Here is a 12,118-nt window from a genome sequence, read left to right as displayed (position 1 = left end):
TACAAAGTTGTTCCTGATTTATAATTTTTGGGGGGATTTTAAGCTCTTTATATATATAGTGCATTTCATTTATTAACATGTAAATCCCTTTTAAAGTTCTTTTAAAAGTTTTTTAAAACTGTAATAAAAGTTACAAAACTTTTTCAGCATACATTTCTTTCAATGCTGTACTGTACTCTAACAGATATTTGAAGTTGGCATGAGAAAGTTGAGCTAAGAGGTGATCAGAATCCCGACTGCCTCTCAAGTTCATAGTAAACCCTACACTACTAATGGCAATCGGGGAGCAATTCCACAGTCGCTTGGTACCCCATGTGCCCAATACAGTTTTGAACATTTTGCATGTGTTTAATCCTTACAGTAACCCATTGGTACATATTGTTAGTATCACCTTCATTTTATTTTATTTTATTTTATTTTATTTTATTTTATTTTTATTTTATTATTTTATTTTTTTTTATTTTCAAACTGTATCCAGCTTTATTAAAGATACTTTTCATAAACAAACATAGTATTTCAGGCAGGACATGGGGAGACAACCGTTAACAGTATACAACAACTTTTGGGCACCTGAGTAGCTCAGTCGATTAAACAGCTGATGTTTGATTTTGGCTCAGGTCATGATCTCATAGTGTCTTGAGTTCGAGCCCCACATGGGCTCTACGCTGACAATGTGGAGTCTGTTTGAGATTCTCCTTTCTCTGCAACTCCACCACTCATGTTCTCTCTGTCTCTCTCAAACTAAATAAACTTAAACACACACACACACACACACACACAACAGTACACAACAACTTTCAAATTCCCTTCTTCAATGGACTACCAAAATCAGAAAACCCCTATGTAACCCATTGAAGTCTTCATTTGATGTTCTGAATATCAAAGTGAAGATTGACATTTCACATGTAACATGTTGTTTAATAACTTTTCACAAGCGGGCCCTGACTTTCAAGAAATGAAACAAAAATGACAGAATTACCAATCTGAAGATCCACAAGCTAGAAAAGGAACTCTTTTGATGGATGCCATCTCTGTGGTGACACTGCGAAGTCTAGATTGCCTGACATGCTGGAGACCGCCTCCTGGGGTCAGGTTCCAACAGGTCTTTGGGTTTAAGGGAGTCAAGTCTATGGTGAAAGCAGAAAGGGGAAAAGAGACATAAAAATTTGAGGAAGAAAACTGGTAAACGCAAGTGAAAAGGACCAGCCAGATGTCCATGGCTGGATTCTCCCCTGGCATGCTTTTGGCTTCTGCAATCTTGCCTCTGGCGTCCGCCAGCTACCAGGAACCGGAACCTTGACTGTACTAGTCCCGCCCAACCTGTAAGCAAATATATATAAAAGATCTGTAAAACCCAAGACGTAGGCTCAGCCCTTGGAGGTGATCCTGCACCAGTAGGAAACAAAGTCTTTTCTGCTTCCCTGAGGGTTTGTCGCTTGTCTCTTCCTGTGCACCAAGTATTTGCTGTAACAAAATGGATTTCAGGATGTCTGTGCCAAAGTGGCTAATGTGTGTCAACATCCAGGAACCCCCTCTTCAGGGAACCAAGAGGAAGTTTCTCAAGACTAGAAGGGAAAGGCATTTCACCCCTATTATCAATCCAGCTTCGGAGATATTCTATTAGTGACAGAAACCCTTCCCTCCCAAATGACAATGAAGCTTTCTGTATACTACCAATATAGCTTAACAAAAAGAAAAAAAGAAAATCCTGCATTTTTGTAAAACTTGATAAAAAATATTATTTCACCAGAAGTACACAGTTGTCAAAAATGCACCCACTCAACATGGAACTTGAGGGCGTTATGCTGAATGAAATAAGTCAGGCAGAGAAGGACAGATACCATATTTTTGCACCGTATAGGAGAATTAGGAGGAACTTAAAGGAGGACCGTGGGGGAGAAGAAGGGGGAAAAATAGTGGGGGAGAGGGAGGGAGGCAAACAATGAGAGACTCTTGAATGCTGAGAATAAACAGGACTGATGGGGTGGGGGGAGAGGAGGGGGGGGGATGGGCATGGAGAAGGGCACTTGTGGGAATGAGCATTGGGTGTTATTTGGAAACCAACTTGACAATAAACTATTAAAAAATAAATAAATAAAAATTAAAAAAAAAATTTTTTTAAACTGCGCCCACTTTACTTGGCATCTCCAGCACCCTCACCTCTCTGTGCCTGACCTGTTTGAGCATCCATTTGAGCTCCATTTCCTTTAAAGTGAAGCTGTGTGAAGAAGAGACAAGAACGACCCTGGACCGGCTAAGAACTTTTACTGATTTTCCTGCTTAAGTCTTCTAACAAGGTCTGCCATAAATAAGAAGAAATTGTCCTGATTTCCTATCCTAATTTAGGTCTGTGCTTCCATTGTCCCTGGGCATAATCCACTGCTGTTCTTCTATCTGATAAAATTTTGATGACTTGTTTTCTTGTCAAATAGACTATGAAAGAAGGTATGTCCAAGACTGCATATCCATCGACTCAAATCCCCACAGCCAAGCTAGAGCTTTGCCACACAGCAGGAGTTCAAGATTGTCAGATGTCCTTCTTCCAGGGGCACCTGGGTGGCTCAGTCAGTTAAGCATCTGACTCTTGGTTTTGGCTCAGGTCATGATCTCACATTCATGGGATCGAGCCCCACCTTGGACTCTGCTTGGGATTCTCTCTCTCCCCTCTCGCTCTGCCCCTCCCTGCTACCTCTCTCTCTCTCTTTCTCTCAAAATGAATAAATAAACTTTAAAAATAAATGATGTCCTTCCAAATACTAAAGAATCCACTGGGGAGTAAGAATGATATTTGCACAATTTCTAAAGCATCTGTGTTTTCCACTTAGCACTTTGTCCTTGTGCTGTGGATTTATTTAATGAAACAGCCTTCTCTTCACATACACATGCTCATGGATGGTTGGTACCAAGTTACAGTTTTAACAAAGCTTCACTGAAGATATGAGGGATGAGATCAGGGGGCATTGCTGCAAAAAAACCATAAAAATGTAAAATTAAAGTTCATTATTATTATTCTCAGGTGTCTGAATTTCACTGATGATACTCAATCACACTCAATCTACCATTAGTCAAAGGACCCCTTCAGCTCAGAACCTCGGCCATCTTGTTTCTTTGCCAACATCTGGTGTCTCCAATTCTCTGTTGGCCACCTGGGGGAATTGTCTATTTCCTTTTATTAATGATTTCAGGGCAGGGGGTGGGGGGAGTGGCGATGAGAGTTTATTAATAATTTAAGGGAAAATTTTAAATTGTTAGCAATTATTCTTGCTATCAGATAAAATATTGTTGATATATATGAACAGATCTCATCATTTAAGGGTATATGTGCATTTTCTTCTAAATGGGGCCATCAAGAGAGGACTTGATTAGCAAAAGATAAATATATATATGATGGGTTTATTTTCATATAGCTCCAATATATGTACTCAATTTGACTACTGCAGTAAAATGCTATTATTAGAGTAAAAGTATTTTATAATCTGTTTTATTCATTTAAATTAACCTAGATTTCCCCATAAATACCTTCCACTCTCCCTACTATCACAAGTGTATGTGACTGTGTGTATATGTGAGTACATGTATCTTAGAGAATTTAGAAGATGTTATTAGCTAGATTTAAAATAGTAATTGTATGTGCCTATGAAAAACTGACTCACACTTGGATATAAAAAATAGGATTTTAAAATCTTGAAACGTTAACTGGATATTCCTTGATTTTTATTTTTCCTTAAACAGAGCTAAAACTAGTAACAGCCTTATTTGTTTACTTGTTTCTGTAACTCCCTAATAATATATACATTTTGCTTTTTTCATATGGTTGTAAGAGGTAAAATGGAAAGAGATGCCAACATGGCTCGATCTGTGGGCTTTAAATAAGAGAACATGCCAGACAGGTCCTATGCTCACTGCTATCAAGGTGCTGGTTTTCAGTGCTAAAATTCATCCTGGAAACTCAATGAAGAAATAAATACAAAACGCTCATTGCTTAGCTCCTTCAATGGTGCTAATTCAAAGCCTTACTCAACTTTTGTTGCTATATTTTCCCTTTTGTTTTAAAGGTATTTTAAATTAGATAAAGTTTGTATTGTGTCATAAATCTATATTTAACATAGAGAGCAAAGGACAAAAAGGAAGTCTTAACAAGTTTCTAAAACTTTAAAAAATATAAGATCCCAAAATTTTGCTAAATAATTATCACTTCGATTACTATTTTGTACATATAAAATATTTTCTTGTATTCAACCTTCTCTTTTTGTCAAAAGAAAAAAAACAAAATTACTCTGACCTTCAGTCTAAAAACAAAGCATCTATTAAGTTATTTCAGGAATTTAATCACCCAATAATTTTCTCAAAATTTTTAAAGGTCACGAACTGGGTTTGTCCATTTACTTTTCTTTTTTCCCCTGGTAACTTTTTTCAGATGTTTGCCATAAACAACAACTACTTTAAGTGAAAAGAAAACAAATCTTCCTCCTGGTTCTCACTCAGTAATTTGGGAATTACACATTATTTACATGGGATTGTATATCTTTATCTACATTTTAATGACTGAATTTACATAGATTTTTCAATTACTATGTTAATTACTCAAAAATCATCAAATTGTTAAAAATCATTTGAAAATTTTGCTCCTTATTAAATTAAAGCACGAGTTAAGCTAAATAACAGTAAAAATATCAACACTTCAACATCACTAACATAAAATTTCCATAATGGAAAAGTACCATTCCCCAAGCATAAATTATGCGGCCAAACTTGACTGAAAACAAATATCCTCATGACACTGAAATATGAAATCTTTATTCATTTTTCTACTGTAAGGCATGATCTATTGAAGGTCACCAACATAAGGGTCCACAAAATAACATTTCTTTACTAGTGGACTCCCCAAATATCCCCAACTCCCAATAATGCATATGTCTCTTCATGTTTTTATGTGAGAATTCCTCCCTTGGGAGATTATACACATGAATTTACACACACTTGTATATATATATATATACATATACGTGTGTGTGTATGTACTTTGGAAGAAATACTTATATATTTACTTTTGGAGATTTTATATATGTTATATGTGATATGATATATACATAATATAAATACATGACACACTATATAATATTAAATATATATTATATATATGATGTATTTATATTTCAATAGTAAAATTGCTGGGTCCTAATTGTATATAAATTTAATCTACCTAAGTAGATTGCATTGAATTGCATTGAATCTGTCAACATTACTGTTGGCATTGCATGGAGATTCCCATATTCTGTGCTACTAGCTGGTACTGTACAGCCTATTTATCCTCTCCATCTGCAACCACAATCTAACCACCCCATTCAAGAAGCTATAGTGGCTCTTTCTCAATTGGCTGCAAGGGGAAGATCAATTGCCTTAGAGAAGAATTCAAGGATTCCTATAATCTAATCACTCCTCTTATTCAAAAGGATTTCTAGTTTAGCTTGATGTCCCTTCCACTCTCTCTGTACTAATCTCCTTGATGTTTTGTAAACACACTGTACACATCTGCAGCTGTAAGATTTTGTTTCAAGCTTCGATTCTGAAGACCTTGCCTTCTCTCTGTTTATCCAGGTTGTACTAATCTGATCTGCAGGATTCAATTCTGTTTATATATCTCCAAAAATGTGAATAGTTATTTCTCTTCAGCTTTTCTGAACTTTTTTTTCAATAAACATTCTGAAACTTAACCATATATTAGTATAGATGTATATACAACCATATTAATATATACGTATATATAATCATGTGTTAACTTCTTTTCTCTCTTTCTCTCTCTTAAAACAAGAATGATTTAGTGGATTTTGTTGTAGGAAAGTTGCCTTTGGGCTCAGGAGGTTAAAGGGGCTAGCTTGAAGGTGATTTGAATTTACTTTTAATAGAGACAGAAACTTTGCCAGTGCCTTAGAGAAATATGCTAATTTATTCTGGATGTCCAAATGGTCACTGACAGAATTTATATTTAATTGAATGGTAAACTGTGGTTTGTTAACATATGAAACCTTTAAATTAATTTAATACTCAATCTCCATGAGTATGACATCAGTGGGGAATTTTGGCTTGACTTCTGAAAATACAACCTTATCCTAAGATCATTGTCCGCTCAAGTTTCATTTATCTTTAAATCCACAATTAAACTCTAAATCTTTTAGTATAACATATAGCTGCAGTGGAGAGATCAAAATTAGTCTTTCCATACCATACCTTAGTTAATATTATCATGTTAGTTGTCAAACCTTCCCCAAAAGATTTCTTTGTATATAAAAATGCATCCCCTGCTACAAAAACAGTTACCAGAAGCTACTGCTCACTAAACTTCAGGTTCCATCTGGGATAAGAGGAGCAAAATTCTAGAAGCAAATTTCCAACAACATAGGTTTTCAGGTATCATTTTGTAGCTCTGATCATCTTCCTCTCCAACAATCTGACATCTACCTTCTGAGCAATTGGATGTACTGTGGGGAAAGTTCTTTGTTGATTCATGACCTTTTGGAGAGGAAATAGCATGGATATATACATGCTCTTACCAGAAACATGCCATATTTTAGTCTGTACAGTGTTTCCACAAATGTATTCCTCTAGCCTGAGTCCTCTCTGTATGAGTATGTTAACATGCCTTGAAAAACAAAACCCAAAAGATGACTCCTACTTGCTTATTTTTCAGGCAGGTTACCAATGCCTGATATCTTTTCTTCAAATTCCTCAAATAGCATTATTGGGTCAACTTTATAATTTGGCTTCAGGTCATTTTTCTGTGTCAGAGGAAAAGCAAATCAGCATGGATCATGACCTATGATCTCACCTGAAAGAATTAAGAGTATTAGTTCTCGTGTTCTGAAGTCCTTTCTCTGGAACAGAATGGCAGTATTCTTTCCCCATGTTATTTGTCATTTATGTGCTCCCTTTCTATCTTCTATGGTTTCTGCCTATCTGTTTTTCACTTAGAGACTTGACCTCTCTAGGCGATAGTTTCATATTGAACCATACCACCAACCCCTCATAGGCGAGTAGCAGAAACCTTTGAGTGCTCCCTTTTGTCCATTCCCAAGAAAGTGTACTGTTAGAAAGATCAAGATTATGGGACTATTGCTACATAGGCAGTGGGCCAGCATTTCCAATTACTCCCAGGTGAGCCATGTAATGTAGAATCTTCATTCAGTCTATTTTTCCTCTTAGAAATATTTACACTTTCAAAGAAATTGATATGGCATTGATCGTTTGCATGATGGCTCTTCCCTCTTCCAGATCATTCAAGTGCCGTCCTCGATCTGGTACAGCTAGATACAGTAGAATAAGGAAGATATTTTTGAGGTGAGAAAGTCAGATAGTGTGTGCTTATATCATCCTCCAACATTCATTCTCATCCCCATATTCTTTAAAAAGAATGCTTTTCAAAGGTGCTCTTCCACTATCCCTCATATTCAGATAAAATATGAATTTACCCATGAGTCGGATCAGCTTTTCATACCTCTATCATGCCTTCCCATTTGTAATAAAGTTTTTTTATTCCAGTTTGAGGATGGTAGGAGATATATTAAGTCCATATTATGTTAAGCTTCTTATCTCATTTTGGTACATTAGCACTTATGACATGATCTGTGAAATGCAGTTGGTAGAATCGAAAAGAAACACAATCTGTTGTTCCAAATCTTTGAGAGGATTGGCTTTAGTCAAAAGGTAATAAAGCCCAAAGTAGAAATCATGCCTGTTCCAGTCAGAACCTATTTGAAATCCCATGGGGTCCACTAACCTATCTGCTAGCTATTGTCCTTGAGAATCTTACCCAAAGCCATGTAATCCTTCCCCCTTGGAATTCTGGGAAGCGTTTTACACAGGAGAAAATAACGTCACCTTTCTACCCATCATTACATAGTTTAAACACCTCTGTATTCTTATATTTCATATCCCAAGTAGGGAGCTTCAAGGGCCAGAAAAAGCCCCAGCCTTAGCATTCCAGATTCCTTTTGAGTCAGCAACTAGCCCATTTAGATTTTTCTTCAGAATTCTTACAAAGATTTCTAAAATTCCATTTTCCATAGAGAGATATTCCTAATTATCCAATTATTGAGGGCTCATTTGATTGGACATACAGCAAGGCTGTTAACAAATTCCGACTGTCTATGAATATCCAAATGTTATTCTGGTGGTGGGAGTCCCATGCTTCAGTATTCAGCCTGGTAACAGATCAATGATTGACTCCTTTGAGGAACATCTGTAGTTGCTGCATTCAGTGACTTGCAACCCTAAACTTCCACTATTTTATGCGGAGATGCGATATTAGACTTCCATCAGGGAGACGATAATCTCCATGCATCTATTTGACAATACATTCAAAATTATCTGTGCTTTTTTTTTAAGTTAAAATATTAACTGTGGATGAAAATTGGGTAATTCTAAATGTTCTCACTTAGCATGACAAAATTGAGCAAAAGGTGAAATTGACTTATTTAAGTGACAAACCAGTAATGGCAAAGCCCTCTATTTTATATAATAAGTACATTCCATTATGGGTTCAGGTATAGGCAATGCCACAACAAGACGTTTTTGTTTTTCTTTTTTGCTCTCCAATCTGCAGTTTCTTATTAACACTAATGTCATCAGCTGTAGCACCAATGCAACGGCCAAGTTGTTCTTTCAGCTTCTGGATATTGCCCTGCATAGCTTCAGGTTCCTATATGACCTTGTCCGCTATTAACAGAAGGACTATGTAAGGCGCCCAAACTTTTATCGACAACCACTGTTATTTGCTCCAAGGCTGTATCCCTGGAGGGCAGTTCACCGCTGGTTATCATGTCACAGGCCTAGAGTTATTTGTACTCACAGGCCTAGAGTTAACATGTCCTCAAATGCTTCAGAACTATTCCATTTTCTGTAGGTGCACAGACTGTATTTTCACCTTCACCAGTTCCCAAAGAGGTAACATTTAAAATTCTGCGATTCTACGTTTAATTATATTTATATTTAAAACATTTGGGATTGTGGATTTAGAATTCTGGGATTTTTGTTTAGATGCTGAACATGGCAGCCAACCAAAGATTAATATTCATCTCAAATAGTCTCCTCCATTCCATTGTGTATACCTTCTGTTATTTGTTTCTTGATCATTTAAGCAAAGAAATGAAGAAAGCAAGGATTCATTTGCACTTGATGGTACTTTTCAGCCAAGTGGTCCAACTATCCTCTGGCCTGTTACCATATAACACTGAGATGGCACATTTGTAATAGAGTCATAAATAAGTAGCCTCATGGGTCACCCGGGTGGCTCAGTCAGTTAAGCATCCCAATTCGGCTCTGGTCATGGTCTCATGTTTTGGGAGTTCAAGCCCCACTTCGGCTCTCTGCTGTCAGTGCAGAGTCCATCAGATCCTCTGTCCCCATCTCTGTGCCTCCCCCTACTTGCTCTCTCTTTCTCTCCCCAAAATAAGTGAACATTTAAAAAAAATAGCCTCATGAGGGAGAAGTCTATGTTTCCAAGTTCCCAGTAGAACTTTGGGAAGGAATGAGCCTCCTTTTGTTTGCATGTTTATTTCATATACCAGTCTCGATTTTACCTTCTCTTTGTGTTTCATGTTCCTTTCCCTTTCCTCATCAGTAATTCCACTTTGGTAAAAGTAACTAACAGAAATAGCAGTCCATGATATTTTCTATCATTTCCCCTTTCATTCAGCTTCTTTATTTTCAATTTTACCGATTTTCCAAGGGTCAAAGCTATGGCAGGCAAAGTCTATGGATAAGATTAGTCTCTGGTTATCTGCTTTAGAGCTTTTGCTATTTAAAAAAAATTTTTTTTTAATGTTTTATTTATTTCTGAGAGAGATAAAGAGAGAGAGTGTGAGCAGGGGAGGGTCAGAGACAGAGGGAGATACAGAATCTGAAACAAGATCCAGGCTCTGAGCGAGCTGTCAGCACAGAACCTGACACGGGGCTTGAACTCATTAACCATGAGATCATGACCTCAGTCAAAGTTGGACACTTAACTGACTGAGCCACCCAGGCGCCTCAAGCTTTTGCTACTTTTACCAAGGGCAAGGTGACAGTCTTTGGCATCAAAATCTCATGAAATCCATAATACCTATTGTTTTCCCTAAGTAATTCTGATATAGGGGTCCAAATTGATATAGGGGTCCAAAAGCTACTCCTCCTTATACTGCTTATCTTCCCTAATTCTCTGGACTGACAGTATTGTTCCAGACTCTAGGGTATAGGGTCTAGAATCTTGAATCTGAATTACAAGAAAAGTGAGGCTTACATTCTGAGAACTTCCATTCTTAATCAGTTGCTTCTTTCATTACAACAATCCTTATTTAATTTATTTTAAACAATATATATTTATAACTTTTAAAGCATAGGAATATCAGAAGATAAGTTAGTGAAAGTCCCATGAAATTTTTAAAATTTCTTGTAATTCAGGATTCCTCGAGTCTGAAAAACGGGGGCCATCTTGATTATATTTCGTGACTTTCTCATTTTATGTTAGGCAAACAATAATATTTGTGGAGTTTGCCTGATGGATTCAAGTCATTTAAATATTTTTTCAATGTGTTGGAAAAAAGAGTAAGAATAGTATCTCCTTGGTTTAGTAGAGGGGAAAAGAATTGCAATATAAGAAGTGAGAAGTGGTCCTGCAGTAAGCCTGAGAGTCAGTCACACTAATATTAGCACAACAAATAATTTTCCACAATGGTCAAAATAAACAAAAAACTCATGCTTTTGCAGCCAAATATTTTATTCTAGATTTTGGTCCACAGGGCAGAGAAATGTGTTAATTTTCACGCTGTAGTATCCTCAGTCTTATATTTTCTGTTTATTGGTTTATTCACCTTATTTATTTCAATGTGTCCTGCTTCCAACTTCTCATTCCTCTTTCCACTACAGGCAATCTTTCTGATGTGTTTTTTGCGATATTTTTGCTTACTTTTTAAATATGTGTTCTCTTAAAGACATACACACTTGTTCTGTGTGTGTGTGTATTCAATTTACATACACTATTGCATTAAAGAGTTTGAGAGTATTATATATATAATATATATTATATATATATATAAATTTTATATGTATACATATGTTAAGTTTATTTATTTTGAGAGAGAGACTGGGGGAGGGCAGGGAGACAGGGAGAGAGAGAATCCCAAGCAGGCTCCATGCTGTCAGTGTGGATTCCAACGCAGGGCTGGATCTCACAAACCTTGAGATCATGACCAGAGCCAAAGTCAAGCCAGATGTTTAACAAACTGAGCCACCCAGCACCCCAGGAGTGTTTTATATTTTTAAATTTTTCTTTACTTAACACTTTAAAGATTTATCAATATATCAACATTTGTGGGGATCACACTTAATCGATAGTGTCTCTGCCCCTGAGTCTTGCATAGCATGTACTCACACCATTGACATAGGTCTCCCCACTGATAGCTATGAGGATGAGGAAGTTCCTAGCTTGTCACATCTCTGGGAGAGAATTCCTCTGAAGTGTTTGTCATGACAGAGATGTCTAGGTCATGAGATAGACATATTCCTCATTTGACTGAATCCTGTCTAATTGCACTGGCTTTATCTCCACAGCACTAAGTACTCGCTTATAATTAAGCTTGAAAACAGCAACTTAAAACTTCAGATGTCATTCTCATGTGTCTGGAAAGGAAATGAGGCCTGGCAACACTAGAATGAATTGTGGGTTAGAGTTCTATGACTCGATGATTATTTCTTAAATGTTTTTGACAAGACTTCTCAATAATTCCCCAACTGAGTGAATATTCTGAGAGGCTGAAAGCAGGTTGACTGATTATAGTACGTGGAGATATTTGAAGAAACTGACAAAACACTATGTACTCCCAATATACCATAAATTTAACTTTATTTTTAAATACATTTAAATATCCACCTGTATAGGGAATACATAGAGATTCCCGCCCCTCCAAAAGGTATACAGCTATACAATATAACTTTCCAGACAAAGTGAAATAAAGTTATGTTGACTTTTAGTGAAAATAAAAATTCTCAGAAATTTTGTAAAGTACAGGTTGTACATATTATTTCCAGAATAAAAAGTATCTTTTCTCCTCAGATTCATTTGCCAGGTCCAATCTGCGTATTTAGT

Source organism: Hyaena hyaena, unplaced genomic scaffold (assembly GCF_003009895.1).
Source record: "Hyaena hyaena isolate Hyena2069 unplaced genomic scaffold, ASM300989v1 scaffold_773, whole genome shotgun sequence".
NCBI classification, from domain to species: Eukaryota; Metazoa; Chordata; class Mammalia; order Carnivora; family Hyaenidae; genus Hyaena; species Hyaena hyaena.
Note: the sequence above shows the minus strand (reverse complement) of the source record.